Source organism: Pseudophryne corroboree, chromosome 3 (genome assembly GCF_028390025.1).
Source record: "Pseudophryne corroboree isolate aPseCor3 chromosome 3, aPseCor3.hap2, whole genome shotgun sequence".
Classification (NCBI taxonomy): domain Eukaryota; kingdom Metazoa; phylum Chordata; class Amphibia; order Anura; family Myobatrachidae; genus Pseudophryne; species Pseudophryne corroboree.
Genome location: NC_086446.1, coordinates 438493570 through 438511096, shown reverse-complemented (window position 1 = coordinate 438511096; position 17527 = coordinate 438493570). Strand labels below are relative to the sequence as shown.

General features: G+C 46.8%; 2 long non-coding RNA genes across 4 annotated transcripts in view; one reads left to right on the top strand and one right to left on the bottom strand.

Moving 5' to 3' along the window:
• The window catches only part of LOC135055885 (uncharacterized), a 340186-nt gene that overhangs the window by 87580 nt on the left and 235079 nt on the right, over positions 1 to 17527 (bottom strand). For all 3 annotated transcript variants that reach the window (XR_010243839.1, XR_010243838.1, XR_010243840.1), the window contains exon 2: positions 15043 to 15179. This is a non-coding gene — a long non-coding RNA (uncharacterized LOC135055885). The remainder of the gene's footprint in view (positions 1 to 15042; positions 15180 to 17527) is intronic.
• Positions 1 to 17527, top strand: part of LOC135055886 (uncharacterized) — a 245138-nt gene that overhangs the window by 98021 nt on the left and 129590 nt on the right. The window lies entirely within an intron of this gene.

Here is a 17527-nt window from a genome sequence, read left to right as displayed (position 1 = left end):
TTATATTAGTCTTTTTCAAACGCCCCATAGTGTCTATGATAACAGTTGCAGTGCTCCCTAAGCTGCAGAATGACCGATGTGCTGTGGCTGTTTGGGGTGGGGAGGGGGCGATGATGGGCGGTATTACAGAAAATGGGAGCATGTAAGCCCTGTTTTCTGGGCGTGCAGAGGCCAGTGGCTGCTTAATTGTACGCAGCTTCACTGGTTCCTACATGGCCATCCTGACTAATCTGTGGGTTACTCAGATGACTGATATTCAACAGATGATGTGATGTCTCCTGCACTTTTATATATGTCCACCTGGCAGCTGCGTCCAAAGCAGTTGCTGCTCATTTAGAGTCCATCTCTGAATCTGGCCCACAGTTCAATACTATTTATCTAAATTCACAGATGGTTCCTCACATGTGTTGAGAGTAATTTAGCAATTTATGATAATCTGATAAACAGTTAATATTTCATGTCATTGGAAATTAGTCAACTATAATTGACAGACCAGTCCAAGTTTTCTAAGATTGAATGTAAGTTGCAATATGTTCATTATGTTTAGTTTTTATCAATTAAGGGGTAGTAAAGGACTAAAAGACCAATACAATCGTTGGCCCATGCTCCCTATAGTGGGTGAATGACCATTGATTGTATAGGTGTGTATGCAACGGTTAGAACCAGGAGGTCGCATCATATTTGCTGCACAGCCAAACTCCTGATCCTCATAGGGGAACTGCTTAAACCTCCCGCTGCTACCTCACAGGGATCACAGGGGGTCACGGCTTGATACACACCACTTGGCTAAGCAGGAGCAATTAACACAATCAGATGGGGATCGAACAGATGTGTACACAGGTTAAGGGCACTTCACATCCCAGTAATGGTTCCTAGATCCCCCTCATAGAGTAATGGTTCCTAGATCCCCCTCATAGAGTATCCCCCTCATTTAGAGTAGAACCTTGACAAAAGTTATTGTATAATCTCCTGGGTCATAATAAATGCAAATTTAGCAATTGCTCCTGTATTGCAAGGGGACTGGAGGCCCACTAATGTCATATTTAATCTGAGCAAATATAGTTTACAGCAGACAGAAGGCAGTTACAGAAGGCCGTGCATGCAGAAGGCTCTCACAATTCTAAAAACAATTACAATTATGTTTTTTTTTATTATTTTTATTAATATTAAGTAAAAAAGAGAAAACAGTGACAAGACAATTGTTAGGCGCCGGTGTCCGCGATGCCCTCGCGGCCCGGTGCCTAGCTACTAGGGACGCCGAGCGTGCTAGCCGCCGGGTCCCTAGCAACGCTGGGACGCCGTGCGCGCGTAGCCGCCGGCTCCCTAGCAACGCAGGGACGCCAGGCGTGCTGAGCCGCCCGGACCCTAGCAACGGGGACACCACGGGCGGACTGCGTTCCCCGTTGCTGGGTCAATCAATAAATCATACACACACTTGTCTCTGCTCGTGCAGCCTGGCAGCTGCACGGCATGTTTTCTAATTTGGCTCTGTAACATCTGATTGGAGGACTCCCTGTTAAAGACTTTCTCAGTGCTTCACACAGACGCCGGTAATAGCTTCCTGCATGCTGCTTAGGTTTGCTGAACGTCTGTTCCAGTACTGCTGTGTCCGGTCATTCCTGTCCTCAGGGTTCCTGAATCTTGGAGTTGTCATCTCATCCCAAGAAGTCTCTGGTCCTCTATTGTCCGCCACGGTCGCCAGATAATCTCGTGTGGTGTTCGTGAGTTGCGGCTCTGCCGTGTGCTGCGGCTCAGCCCGCTTTATTTTTGTATTCTGTTTCGGAGCATTGCGGAGGGTTCCGCGTCCACAAGTCCTCTCCGGAACGCGGCGGTGCCGGGTAGGAGAGTGGACAAGTGGGTACTTTGGTTGTCCTTTTCCCTGGCGGTTTTTCCGCACATATTCTAGTTTTAAGTTACCTTAGCCCCTGGCCTTGTTGCTGAGTTAGAGGGCCCCTTGTCATCACCCTGTCTCGGATTTCCCTTTGTCTCCCATTAAGACCTGAGGGGGCATCGGAGTTGGGCAGACGTAATCCGTCCTTCAAACGCGGCTGCCATGGGCTCAAGCAACCATAGTCTCGCAAGGGATTTCTGATAACACGGGCGAGACAACGGAGTTAGGGCGCCAGGGGCTATTTTCCATTCCCACTTCCTTTCCCAGCATTACGTTCCAGTGCTCAGGTCCTTGTTATAAAATCTCCTCAGACCAGAGTGCTGGAATCATAACTGTTAGGGTCTCCTGCCCTGTGCTGCCACGTCGTCATGGCAACCGGGAGACAAGTGCTAGCGGAGTAACCTGAGCGCAGCTGATACTCCGGTTCGGGTCTTTTGCTGTGCAGTGGTTACAGGCTCTGTGCACGGCAGGGGATCCGGTGCTGGTTTTTGTGCTCACAGTCTGTGAGGTCTGAGTGGGGCGTGGACAGCACCTGCTTTATAAGGCCTCTTCTCAGGTTAAGCAGATGCTGCTGAATCTTTGTTGGTTAGTCAGTTCCTGAAAGTTAGCCAGTACTGTGTAGCTTTGTATTTGTTGTTGCTTACTGCAAATAGGCCTGGGGATTTGGTACTACACTCTGCCAATCCAGACCTAGCAGTAAGACTGGAGTCAGTCGTTTAGCTTGCTGGGGTTCTTTAACTACTCTGTGAACTTAGCAAGTTTGCGGCTGTATTCTAAGACTTGCCTGCCTAAATCCTGTCTCACTGTGCAAGGTGTCAGGTGTCAGTTTAGTGGCAGTAAGCTGAACCTGTGCACTGCAAGTGAGAATTAGGATTGTGGAGACTCTCCTTGTGTCTATCATTCCATCTCTGACCAAGGAGTTTACTGCCACACCCGTTGGTAACCCTTTAGGGTTTTGCTGTTGCCCTTAGCAACAGCATTTCGGGTTCTCTACGTATTAAAACACAACATCTTGCTTTTCCCATCTGAGCATTACTAATACTAGGGAGACACCCAGTTCCTTAGCCTCTGGGCTTCTCTGTTCACTTTGTGTGTATTTTGTTACCCTATCACCTTCTGTGTACGTAATGTCATATTCCCCAGTCTGTCTGTGAGTTCATTTGTTTTGCATACCTATCCGTTCAGACACCAGTACATTCCTGCAGGCACTGGTGTGCATAACAGTTCAAACACCAGTACATTCCTGCAGGCACTGGAGTGCATGACAGCTCTGACACCAGTACATTCCTGCAGGCACTGGTGTGCATAACATATTCAGCAGCCTAATACTCCTGTTGAAATTTTGTGGGAATATGGAGCATACCCCTCAAAATACGTTGCAACAGGTGGTCGATCAGGTGCAGGTCCTGACTCGACATTTTAATGATTTGTCCATTAAAATGCACACCTCCCAGGCCGCTGGCGGAGCTCCCGCAGCAGCAGCACCTTCAGGGGTTAAGGAGCCGAAAGTAAATCTCCCGGATCGTTTTTCTGGAGATCGCTCGCAGTTCTTTTGTTTCAAGGAGAGCTGCAAGCTATACTTCCGGCTTAGGCCTCAGTCTTCTGGGTCGGAGATTCAGCGGGTGGGCATAGTGATTTCCTTGCTACAAGGAGACCCACAGGTCTGGGCATATGGGTTGCAGCCTGACTGTCCGTCGCTTAAAAGTGTTGATGCTTTTTTTACGGCACTGGGCATGTTGTATGATGACCCTGACAAGACGGCCTCAGCCGAGGCTCAGATTTCGATCCTTAAGCAAGGGCGAAGGCCAGTTGAGGTTTACTGTACGGAGTTTCGGAGGTTGGCCCATGATACCCAGTGGAATGACCCAGCCCTGAGACACCAGTACCGAAGAGGTCTTTCTAACCAGATAAAGGACCAACTGGTACAATATCCCTTGCCTGATAGCTTGGATCAGCTCATGCAGTTATCCATCCGGGTGGATAGACGGCTGAGAGAGCGTAGGCTTGAAAGGGAGACTGAGGTTTCCTTCTTTCCCAAGGGAACCTCAGACTCTAAGGAATTTTCCGAGGAGCCTATGCAGATTGGGGCTACCCGCCTCTCCTCGCGTGAGAAGACGCGGAGGAGACAGCAGGGGTTGTGTTTGTACTGTGGGAATAAAGGTCATGTGGTAGTATCATGCCCAGAAAAACCGGAAAACTTCAGGGCCTGAGGGTGATGGGAAATATCCTGTCAGGCCAGAAGTCAGAATTTCCCAAGAAGACTTTTATCATTCCGGTGACCTTGAAGATCCTCGGTCAAACTGTCAAGACTGAGGCCTTTGTGGACAGTGGGGCCGACGGGGTTTTTATGGACCGCCAATTCGCCCTGAAACACTCTGTTCCCTTAGTACCCTTGGCATCGGAAATTGAGATTTGTGGGTTAAACGGGGAACCATTATCCCAAGGTAAAATTACCTCTTGCACTAGCCAGATTTCTTTGTTTATTGGAGCCACACACTCTGAAAAATTGTCCTTTTATGTGACTGTCTGTACTTTTGCCCCATTGGTGTTGGGGTTACCCTGGTTAAGGGCCCACAATCCTCAATTTGACTGGGTCTCTGGGGAGATTCTTAGTTGGGGTACTGATTGTTTCAGGAGTTGCTTGAGCCTTCCAGTCAGACTCTCGCAGCAAAGTTTGCCAGGATTGCCAGGGTGTTATGCAGATTTTAGCGGACATGTTCTCCAAAAAAGTTGCAGAGGTACTACCTCCCCATCGCCCCTATGACTGTGCCATTGATTTGTTGCCAAATGCTAAGCTTCCCAAGAGCAGGTTGTACTCCCTGTCACGTCCTGAGACTCAGGCTATGGCAGAGTACATTCAGGAGAACTTGGCTAAGGGATTTATCAGACCTTCACAGTCTCCAGTTGGGTCGGGGTTCTTCTTTGTGGGTAAAAAGGACGGTTCGTTGCGACCCTGCATCGACTTCAGGGAATTGAACCGTATCACGATTAAAAACTCATACCCACTTGCCTCTCATTTCGGTCTTGTTTGACCAGCTTCGTACTGCCACCATTTTTTCTAAGATTGACCTATGCGGTGCGTACAATCTAATCCGAATAAGAGAGGGGGATGAATGGAAGACTGCCTTTAATACCCACTCAGGGCATTATGAATATTTGGTGATGCCTTTTGGGCTCTGTAATGCCCCGGCAGTCTTCCAGGATTTCATGAATGATGTGCTCAGGGAATATTTGGATAGATTCTTAGTTGTATACTTAGATGACATCCTAATCTTCTCCCATTCCCTGGAGGAACATCGGAAGCATGTACGCTTAGTCCTCTAGAAACTCAGAGACCACCGGCTTGGGGCGAAGCTGGAGAAGTGCGAATTTGAAGTTCAGCAAATCGCATTTCTAGGATATATTATCTCCCCAGAAGGTTTCCAAATGGAGGGTTCCAAGGTACAGGCAGTCCTGGATTGGGTGCAGCCCACTAGTTTGAAGGCGCTTCAGCGTTTCCTGGGCTTTGCGAATTTTTATAGACGATTTATCGCTGGATTTTCGTCTATAGTGGCGCCCTTGGTGGCACTCACTAAGAAAGGGGCGGATGTTGCTCACTGGTCTTGTGAGGCTAAAGCGGCTTTTGCCCGTCTCAAAAGGGCATTTGTATCGGCCAAGGTGCTGCGACACCCAGATCCAGAGCGTCCTTTTGTGGTGGAGGTGGATGCCTCTGAGATGGGTATTGGGGCAGTGCTTTCTCAGATGGGAGTGTCTGATAATCGCCTTCATTCCTGTGCTTACTTTTCCCGTAAATTTTTGCCTGCCGAGATGAATTATGACGTGGGTAACCGGGAATTGTTGGCTATTAAGGATGCACTCGAGGAGTGGAGACACTGGCTTGAGGGGGTTAAGTTTGTGGTCTCAATTCTCACCGACCATAAGAATCTGGCATATTTAGAGTCAGCGAAGCGTCTCAATGCCAGGCAGGCACGATGGGCTTTGTTTTTTGCTCGCTTTAATTTTTTGATAACATATCGCCCTGGGTCAAAAAACATCAAGGCTGATGCGCTCTCGCAGAGTTTTGCTCCAATCCAGGAGACCACCGAGGAGCCGTTGCCCATTGTGTCCCCATCATGTATTAAAGTGGGCATTACCCAGGACCTCTTATCATTAGTCCTTAGAGCACAGGAGCAGGCTCCTCCAGACCTTCCGGTAGGTCTTTTGTTTGTGCCTCCTAGGTTAAGACAGCGAGTGTTCCTGGAATTCCATGCCAAGAAGTCGGCAGGTCACCCGGGTATTGCCAGAACTCGGGAGTTGCTATCTAGGGCGGTGTGGTGGCCCTCGGTGGCTAAGGATGTGGATCAGTGGGTTCGGGCATGTGACATCTGTGCCCGAAATAAGACTCCTAGAGGGGTTCCTGTTGGCCCATTACATCCACTCTCTATCCCATCTAAGCCATGGACCCACATTTCAATGGATTTTGTGGTGGACTTGCCCAAATCCTCGGGGATGACAGCCATCTGGGTTGTCGTTGACAGGTTTTCGAAGATGGCGCACTTCGTTCCACTGGTTGGGCTGCCATCGGCCAGACGCCTGTCTGAATTATTTATGCTGCATGTTGTGCGTCTCCACGGGTTGCCACTTGATGTGGTCTCTGACCGCGGATCCCAGTTTGTGGCCAAATTCTGGAGGGCATTTTGTTCCGATCTCCAGATTTCTGTCAGCTTGTCGTCAGGCTACCATCCGCAGTCTAATGGGCAGACTGAAAGGGTGAACCAGTCCTTGGAGCAGTTCCTCAGGTGTTATGTCTCCAAGTGTCAGACTGACTGGGTTGCTTATCTGTCCATGGCGGAGTTTGCCTATAACAACGCGGCTCACTCTGCTACAGGGATCTCTCCCTTCCTTTGTGTGTATGGGCATCATCCTAAGGCCAATTCTTTTGACCCCCTGGACTCCACGCCTGGTGGTTCCTCTGTGGTTTCGGTCCTTAGAGGTATTTGGCGGAAAGTGAAGAAAGCCCTTGTGTCTGTGTCATTAGTGACCAAAAGGGTTTTTGATAAGCGGAAAAGACCCTGCAGCTTCAAATTAGGAGACTTCGTCTGGTTGTCTACCAAGAATTTGAAGTTGAGACAGCCATCTCATAAGTTAGGCCCCCGGTTCATCGGCCCTTATAAGATCACCAGGGTTATCAATCCGGTGGCATTTCAGTTAGATCTGCCCCGTTCTTTGGGTATCAATAAAACATTTCATTGTTCCCTTTTAAAACGGGCGATTAGTAATCCTTCTTCCAGTGGAAGACCTTCCCCTCTTCTGATACGTGGCCAGAGGGAGTTTGTTGTTGAAAGGATTCTTGACTCCAAGATGGTTCGAGGTCGGCTGTCATTTTTGGTGCACTGGAAGGGGTATGGCCCGGAGGAGCGGTCGTGGGTGCGCAGTTGTGATCTTCATGCCCCCAGACTGATACGCTCTTTCTTCTCGCAATTTCCCGATAAACCCGGTGGTAGGGGTTCTTTGACCCCCTCGTCAGAGGGGGGGTACTGTTAGGGTCTCCTGCCCTGTGCTGCCACGTCGTCATGGCAACCGGGAGACAAGTGCTAGCGGAGTAACCTGAGCGCAGCTGATACTCCGGTTCGGGTCTTTTGCTGTGCAGTGGTTACAGGCTCTGTGCACGGCAGGGGATCCGGTGCTGGTTTTTGTGCTCACAGTCTGTGGGGTCTGAGTGGGGCGTGGACAGCACCTGCTTTATAAGGCCTCTTCTCAGGTTAAGCAGATGCTGCTGAATCTTTGTTGGTTAGTCAGTTCCTGAAAGTTAGCCAGTACTGTGTAGCTTTGTATTTGTTGTTGCTTACTGCAAATAGGCCTGGGGATTTGGTACTACACTCTGCCAATCCAGACCTAGCAGTAAGACTGGAGTCAGTCGTTTAGCTTGCTGGGGTTCTTTTACTACTCTGTGAACTTAGCAAGTTTGCGGCTGTATTCTCAGACTTGCCTGCCTAAATCCTGTCTCACTGTGCAAGGTGTCAGGTGTCAGTTTAGTGGCAGTAAGCTGAACCTGTGCACTGCAAGTGAGAATTAGGATTGTGGAGACTCTCCTTGTGTCTATCATTCCATCTCTGACCAAGGAGTTTACTGCCACACCCGTTGGTAACCCTTTAGGGTTTTGCTGTTGCCCTTAGCAACAGCATTTCGGGTTCTCTACGTATTAAAACACAACATCTTGCTTTTTCCATCTGAGCATTACTAATACTAGGGAGACACCCAGTTCCTTAGCCTCTGGGCTTCTCTGTTCACTTTGTGTGTATTTTGTTACCCTATCACCTTCTGTGTACGTAATGTCATATTCCCCAGTCTGTCTGTGAGTTCATTTGTTTTGCATACCTATCCGTTCAGGCACCAGTACATTCCTGCAGGCACTGGTGTGCATAACAGTTCAAACACCAGTACATTCCTGCAGGCACTGGAGTGCATAACAGCTCTGACACCAGTACATTCCTGCAGGCACTGGTGTGCATAACAATAACATTATTACCGGCCATACCAAAACTTAAAATTAAACGGGGTTTAATTTTTTCTCATTCAGTTTTTGTGAGAGTTTATCGGCCTCATGAATCCGTCAGGTTTAGGGCCGAATCCCTGTCAGCTTTTAGTAAACCAGATTCAAGAACTTACTCAGATGGTTCAGGATCTTTCTCTTCGGGTGAGATCGCAGGAAGATCTTTTGCGAGATTCCCCGAAGGTAGTCCCTGAACCAAAGATGCATTTGCCCGACCGTTTTTCCGGTGATAGAAAATAATTGTTTCATTTTAAAGAATCCTGTAAACTTTATTTTCGTTTAAGACCAACATCCTCTGGTAATGAATCTCAGCGGGTTGGGATAATTATTTCTTTACTCCAGGGGGATTCTCAGACCTGGGCATTTGGTTTAAGAACAGAGGATCCTGCGTTGTTATCTGTAGACGCCTTTTTTAAGTCTTTAGGGCTTTTGTATGATGACCCAGATAGAGAGGCGTCCGCTGAGAGTCAGCTGCGCGCTCTCAAACAAGGAAGAAATCCTGCGGAGGTTTATTGTACCGAATTTCGCCGTTGGTCGAACGACTGTGGCTGGAATGACCCTGCCCTGCGCAGTCAGTTTCGCCTCGGTTTATCTGAATCTATTAAAGACAGCCTCCTCCAGTACCCCGCTCCTGAGACTCTCGATAAGCTCATGGAGCTTGCTATAAAGATTGATCGTCGTCTCCGAGAGCGGAGGGCTGAAAGAGGAGCATCTGTAAGGTCTAGTCCTTGTGTATATTCCATTCCAGAGGACGTCGAGGAGCCCATGCAGATGTGTCTCTCCCGGCTGTCTCCTGAAGAGAAAACCAGAAGACAAAATTCCGGTCTTTGTTTATACTGTGGTTGTAAGGGACATTTTGCTCGTAATTGCCCGAACAAGTCGGGAAACGCTTTGACCAAGTGAATTGTGAGGGGGTTCACTTAGGTCTGCAGCTTATCTCCTCGAACAACTCTCTCTTAGTCCCTGTTAAGGTTTCCTTTGGCAGCCTCAGTTCTTTGGTGTCGGCTTTTGTCGACAGTGGAACTGCAGGAAACTTTATGGATTTAACTTGGGCTAAGACCTTAGGCATTCCGCAGTTACCATTAGATAGATGTATCACCATGCACGGCTTAGATGGGGGTCCGCTTTCTAATGGGATAATTACTCACCGTACACCTCCAGTAGTACTTACCGTAGGAGCCTTACATTCCGAAAATATTGAATTTTACCTTACACATTGTCCGGCAGTTCCTGTTGTTCTGGGTCACCCTTGGCTGGCCTTTCATAATCCCACCATTGATTGGCGGTCCGGGGAGATTTCCCAATGGGGTACATTTTGTGCTAAGGAATGTATTTCATATCCAGTCAGAGTTGCAACAATCATTCCAGAACTCATTCCTGTGGAATACCAAGAGTTTGCCGATGTCTTCTCTAAAGGCAATGCGGACATTCTGCCTCCCCATCGGCCTTATGATTGTGCAATTGAGCTAGTTCCAGGTGCCACTTTGCCTAAGGGGAGATTATATGCTTTGTCCGGGCCAGAAACTACGGCCATGAATAATTATATTCAGGAAAGCCTAAAGAAGGGATTTATTAGACCATCAAAATCTCCTTTAAGTGCAGGTTTTTTCTTTGTGGAGAAAAAAGATGGCTCCCTCAGACCATGCATTGATTTTAGAGCCCTGAATAAGATCTCCGTTAAAAACACCTATCCTTTGCCGTTGATTTCTGTACTTTTTGATCAGTTACGTTCTGCTGTGATTTTTTCTAAAATTGACCTTAGAGGAGCTTACAACCTCATCCGAATTAAATCTGGGGATGAGTGGAAGACGGCTTTCAGCACTCAGTCGGGTCACTACGAATACCTGGTGATGCCGTTCGGCCGGTCTAACGCTCCGGCAGTTTTTCAAGACCTTATTAACGATGTTCTCCGTGACTTCCTAGGGAAATTCGTGGTCGTTTATTTAGACGACATCTTGATTTTTTCTGAATCGATGGAACAACATGTTACCCAGGTGCGTCTGGTTCTTCAAAAGTTACGAGAGGATCATTTGTATGCCAAGCTGGAGAAGTGTGATTTTCACGTCACGGAAGTATCTTTTTTAGGGTACATAATTTCTCCTCAGGCATGAAGCTCCAGGCCATCCTTAATTGGGCGCAACCCACTAATTTAAAAGCAATTCAGCGCTTTTTAGGGTTTGCGAATTATTATAGGAGGTTCATTCATTCTTTTTCTGACCTGGTTGCTCCCAGAGTAGCTCTGACAAAAAAAGGGGCGGATCCTACCAACTGGTCGCATGAAGCCGAATTGTCCTTCCAGGCCTTGAAACAAGCCTTTGTCTCAGCTCCAGTCCTCAGACATCCTAATCCAGAATTGCCTTTTGTTGTGGAGGTTGATGCCTCAGAGGTTGGAGTGGGGGCTGTCCTTTCTCAAGAGGATCCGGAGTCTCTGGAGTTACATCCTTTATGTCCTGGAAATTCTCCTCCGCTGAATCCAACTATGACGTTGGTAATCGGGAGTTACTGGCGGTGAAATGGGCTTTCGAGGAGTGGAGGCATTGGCTGGAGGGAGCTAAACATACTATTTCGGTTTTGACTGACCATAAGAACCTGCAATATATTGAATCAGCTAAATGGCTTAATGCTCGGCAGGCACGTTGGGCATTATTTTTTTACTCGTTTCAGATTTATAATCACTTTCAGGCCTGGTTCCAAGAATACAAAAGCTGATGCCCTGTCACGTAGCTTTCTTCCGGTTCACAATAGCAATCCTGTTGTTACCTCCATACTTCCATCTTCGGTCATCCGGGCAGGCCTCACACAGGATTTATTTACCCAGTTAAACCAGCTTCAACACCAAGCTCCTAGACTTACTCCTGCTGGTCTTCTTTATGTCCCTGAATTTTTGAGAGCCACGGTTTTAACTGAATTTCATGACAGCAAAGTCTCAGGGCATCCGGGAATCACTAAGACATTGGAGTTAGTCTCTCGCTCAGTGTGGTGGCCTAGTCTTTCTAAATACGTTAAGGAATTCGTTCATTCATGTCAGGTTTGTGCACAGCATAAGGTTCCTCGTTCGTTGCCTATCGGGCAACTCATGCCTTTAGCTGTTCCTCTCAGGCCATGGTCTCATATTTCCATGGATTTTGTGGTTGACCTTCCCCTTTCAGCCGGATTCCGAGTCATTTGGGTGGTAGTGGACCGTTTTAGTAAAATGGCTCATTTTGTTGCTCTTCCCCGACTGCCTTCTGCTCAAGGGTTGGCAGTTTTGTTCCTCCACCATGTGTTCAGGCTTCATGGGTTGCCCACTGATATTGTTTCTGATCGGGGTCCACAATTCATCGCACAATTCTGGAAATGTTTTTGTGCCTCATTGAAGATGACACTGTCTTTAACATCTGGTTACCACCCACAGTCTAACGGGCAAACCGAACGAGTCAACCAGTCATTAAAACAATATTTGCGTCTGTATTCAGCCAAACTCCAGAATGATTGGTCTGAGTTTCTCCCTTTGGCTGAATTTGCTTACAATAACTCTTGTCATTCCTCCACCAAAGAGTCTCCGTTCTTTTCAGATTTTGGTTTTCACCCCAGAGCCAATTCTTTTTTTTTTTATCATTCTCCAGTCTCCTCGCTAACCTTGACCTCCCATCTCAGAGCTATTTGGAAAAAAATGCACCTTGCTCTCAGAAAAGCGGCCTTCCGAGAGAAGAAGTTTTCTGACAGGCTCCGACGTCCTTGCACTTTTAAGGTGGGAGATAAGGTGTGGTTGTCGACTCGCAACATCAGGCTTCGACAATCCTCGGCTAGACTGGGACCCAAATTTATTGGACCGTTTCTTATTATTAAGAAGGTCAACCCAGTTGCCTTTCGGCTACATTTACCAAGATCTCTTAAAATTGGAAATACTTTTCATTGTTCCCTGTTGAAACAATACGTTTCTTCCAGTAGATTTCCTCGGAGGATCTCTCAGGGTAGATCTCCAGTGGATGTACGGGGACAACAGGAATTCTTGGTAGAGAAAGTTCTTGACTCTAAATTGTCCCGGGGTCGGCTTTATTTTTTAGTTCACTGGAAAGGCTATGGTCCGGAGGAAAGGTCTTGGGTCCTGGATAAGGATCTTCATGCCCCTAGGCTCAAGAGGGCATTTTTTCAAGAATTTCCTCAGAAACCTGGCTTTGGGGGTTCCTTGACCCCTCCTCAAGGGGGGGGGGGTACTGTTAGGCGCCGGGGTCCGCGATGCCCTCGCGGCCCGGCGCCTAGCTACTAGGGACGCCGAGCGTGCTAGCCGCCAGGTCCCTAGCAACGCTGGGACGCCGTGCGCGCGTAGCCGCTGGCTCCCTAGCATTGCAGGGACGCCAGGCGTGCTGAGCCGCCCGGACCCTAGCAACGGGGACGCCATGGGCGGACCGCGTTCCCCGTTGCTAGGTCAATCAATAAATCATACACACACTTGTCTCTGCTCGTGCAGCCTGGCAGCTGCACGGCATGTTTTCTAATTTGGCTCTGTAACATCTGATTGGAGGACTTCCTGTTAAAGACTTTCTCAGTGCTTCACACAGACGCCGGTAATAGCTTCCTGCATGCTGCTTAGGTTTGCTGAACGTCTGTTCCAGTACTGCTGTGTCCGGTCATTCCTGTCCTCAGGGTTCCTGAATCTTGGAGTTGTCATCTCATCCCAAGAAGTCTCTGGTCCTCTATTGTCCGCCACGGTCGCCAGATAATCTCGTGTGGTGTTCGTGAGTTGCGGCTCTGCCGTGTGCTGCGGCTCAGCCCGCTTTATTTTTGTATTCTGTTTCGGAGCATTGCGGAGGGTTCCGCGTCCACAAGTCCTCTCCGGAACTCGGCGGTACCGGGTAGGAGAGTGGACAAGTGGGTATTTTGGTTGTCCTTTTCCCTGGCGGTTTTTCTGCACATATTCTAGTTTTAAGTTACCTTAGCCCCTGGCCTTGTTGCTGAGTTAGAGGGCCCCTTGTCATCACCCTGTCTCGGATTTCCCTTTGTCTCCCATTAAGACCTGAGGGGGCATCGGAGTTGGGCAGACGTAACCCGCCCTTCAAACGCGGCTGCCATGGGCTCAAGCAACCATAGTCTCGCAAGGGATTTCTGATAACACGGGCGAGACAACGGAGTTAGGGCGCCAGGGGCTATTTTCCATTCCCACTTCCTTTCCCAGCATTACGTTCCAGTGCTCAGGTCCTTGTTATAAAATCTCCTCAGACCAGAGTGCTGGAATCATAACAACAATATAGGACAAGTACAAGGTATATAACATTGCTGCATTAGCAGACGACACTAAAATAAGTACCAGGGTGGCAGAAAACCGGGGGATTTGGTGCCGTCAAAGGGAGTATTGAATAGAAGATAATTTAAGTAAGAGAAGGAAAGGCACATGAGGGAAGTGGGCCCTGCTCATGACAGCTTACATTCTAAAGGAGAGAGACAGGGGTGAAACAGATGGGCTGGGGTAGACAGTGAGCATGAGACAGAGGTCTTAAGATTAGAGTTTGCTGGGTTTGGTGAAGAAGTGGGTATTGAAAGCCTGTTTGACGTTTTGTAGAGAGGTTGAGAGTCTGAGGGGAAGAGGTAGAGAATTCCAGAGAAAGGGTGCGTCACATGCAAAATCTTAAAGGGAGTAGTAGAAATAAGTAATCAGGCAGGAGAGACGCATACACTAGCGGAGTGAAGAGGATGGGCGGGAGTATAAAGGGAGATAAGGCCAGAGATGTAAACTGGAGAGGAGTGGGTGAGGGCTTTGTAAGTGAATGTGAGAACCCTTACTGCCCCAATGTGAAATGAATTGTCAGTAGTAGAGTTAATTCAGTGTCCTTTGCAATCTAGAATCCTTTTCCAGATCTGATACTATGCCAGGAATCAGTGCTATGAGTGGCCCCCTTTTATTATCACATGCTTATGAAATCCCATACTACCCTCATAAACCCAGAAGAATCTAGAAGTGGCTAGTATGGTGTGCTGGACAGCAATATATATATAAGTGACTGAGTAGTCAGCAAATTGGCCAACATGTTAGTCATTGAATTAGTCAATTTGGGAGAGTACATCTGTGTAGTGTAGCATGACTTGAGGATTTGCATACCGAATCTGATTATCCAGACACGCATGGTTCTTGAAGCCTGTGGAAATGGACCAGTGTGTTCTTGAGTTGACGATGTCAGAGAGAGTTAGTGACAGCAGATCTCTAGTCTGCAAAGGTGATATAACTGAACTCAGTGTTCCAAATTGTTATTAAGGGATTCATCAGAAGTATTTGTGCATAGGACACCTGTACCAGACATATTGTAGATACACGAAAGACTCGTTCTACAGTCACTTAAGTGTCCATAGTGAATAGTATAAATGTTTTAGTGAGGCACATATTATACCATTCTGCAATTGTTAAAGTGCATTATATAGGTACAGTACAGAATTCTGAGATGTAACAGTATTTACTCCGCCAACCTGACTGAGGGCAGTAGCAAAGATCAGCAGAGATCAGCACCAGGCCATTTAAATAAATGACACTCATAATATAATAGCAAAAAGCGCCATATCATAATCATATACATATTTTCCAGTCACCATTGCCCCTTAGAATAGCTCTACATCAGAAAATTGTTTTTAATAAGACTATAGCATTTACCATATATGTATCTTCTTAGTTCACAAGCTCTGTTGGATGAACTTTTAGAAAGGGGAATCTTCCCGGTCCAATGGAATTAGATGCCGCTTACCTCATCCATCATTCACCCTTGGCAGATAACCAAAACTGTGTCCCAACTGCACAAAAACAAAAGTTACCCAAAACGAATTGATCAGCAGCTGTTGGCATTAAGGTTTCTACAATAACTATTCATCTTCAATGTCCCCATCTTCCACTAGCTGCCATTCTGAAAAAGTTTTTGTACATGGTACATGTACACAAAGAGGGACGTTTAAAGTCACTGGATCTCAAGGAAGTTTGCCACTGTCATTGTTAAAACAATTCGCTGCAGTGCCTAGTATATGAAGTGGCTAGTTATCAAGTGGCAGCTAAAATCAATAGCAGTGTTATACCTGTGTTAAGCCGAAGGAAAACAGAAGGCAAACAAACAAAATAACAGAAGGACTGCATTACAACCACAAAACTCTGGAACTTTATGTGGCCTCAACTCGCCTCTAACATGAGAACCACCAGGACCTGGCTTACCACCTCTCTGGCTGAGAACATCAAGTCTGCCCCTGGGCCTAACCATCAAGATGAACAGGGAACTGTGGGGGCAGAGCAAAAGGACCAGGCTCAGCAGGGACATCCCCATTGCTTCTGAGTATGCCACCCACATTCTCCTACCCACCCGTACTAAGATCTGATCAAAATAATGTTATCCCAATTTTACTTCTGCCACTAATTACCTGCTATTGTGTGTTTTTTTTTTCCATTGCTCGCTTCACCCCACCATGTGTATTTCCTGTAATGTTTCCTCCACTGATTGCACACCTTGCCATTGTGCCCTACATGCTGGGTACATCATACTACTACATAAGCATCAGTTTTCCCATATATGAACTTGGCCCTTGTATGGCTCACCTCCCACAGTGTAACCTTCAAAGTGCACCCAACATGGCTGCCCCATATGGTACACTTGTGGATGGGATGAAAAATACATGGACCTTGTGGTTTTGTTGGAACCCTACTCTAAACTGTAGGACTCTGAAATCACTCCCATTTTGTGTCATCTCTTCTAGGGGTGGACTATTCCACCTTGGGTAATCCTACGCTGAGCGCCCAAGATGGCTGCCGCACTTGGTACCTTGTGAGGGTGGAATACACAACCCTTGGAAGTTATTACCCAAAATGCCTACACAAATCCTGCATTATGCTTTCTGTGTGCTTAAGGTTTTCTTTTATGTCTGTGTGGCTTATCTATTGCTGTATTACTTAAATCTTCTGTATTATGTGTATTGTTTTTGATGTCTGTAAAGCGCCTTGAGTCCTGTTGGAGAAAGAGCGCTATATAAATAAAATTATTATTATTATTATTATTATTATTATTTCTCATGGTTATATATAGCTTTGCCTGCGGATCATAGCCTGTGTTAATTGGTGTGTGTGTTTGGGGGGTCCCACTGGGCTGTGAATTGGATGGATTGTCAGAGTATCAAATTTTGTTTAGGAATGTCTGGAGGTTCTCCCTTCGTAATAAGGGACTACTTCATGATTGTATGCAATGGGCGTTGTTCATGCATTGGAGCGGTTATTGGCAGACTGTGCACTGTGCATGAGCCAAAGGTACCATTGTGATCCTGCTCACAATGAGTATTTCATGGAAAAGTGATTGACAGGAAGTGATCATTTGGAGGTGTCAACAGGCAGCTTATGGGGAGTGGTTGCAAAAACGCAGGCGTGTCATTGCCGTTTTCAAGGTGTGTATATATGCAGTCAGTTGCAATCAAGTACACAGAGAAACATGGCACCAGCGTTGCTTCTGTCGACTCCAGTCATCATAGCCATAGATCAACCCTTAACCTTGATGTTCTCCTTTATTGCGTATAGGCTGTGAATGTGTACGCATTTCTGATTGAGCTTGTGATGAGTCCGGTGAGCATCTCTTTTCATTCCTGGGTGGCAGCTTAACTTTCTAACATTAGTAACTCCATAGCCTAGAAAATTGCAATTGCTTATAAACATGAATTAGGCCCTTAGTGTGGTCATTCTAATTGCAAAAGGGTTCTAAGCAGATATTTCTCCACTTTAAAACTTACATAGTTAAATCCTGGGTTCACTAATTTTTGGAGATCAGTCTCAATTTTATCCAGGATGACTGTGATTTAGAGGATGATATGCCTGCATGGAGAGACTTATATTATCTCTTTCCCTTCATAGCAGTTAAACATGTCTATTCTTAATTTTGTGTCTATACTTCTTGTATTTCTAGCTGGTTGAACAAAATATGGTGTCTTGTTCTCTATGGCTCACATTAAACACTGGAGCGCTCCTTGTTAATCTGTCAGTAATTGCCATTATCTGCATGCAACAATGATCAAACAGCTAATTAGTCTCAGTATATTTGCCCATAAAACCGCCCTATCCCCTAAGTGATAACGCTTTACAGGTTCTTTTAAATAGTGTCCTGAATCAGATACAATAT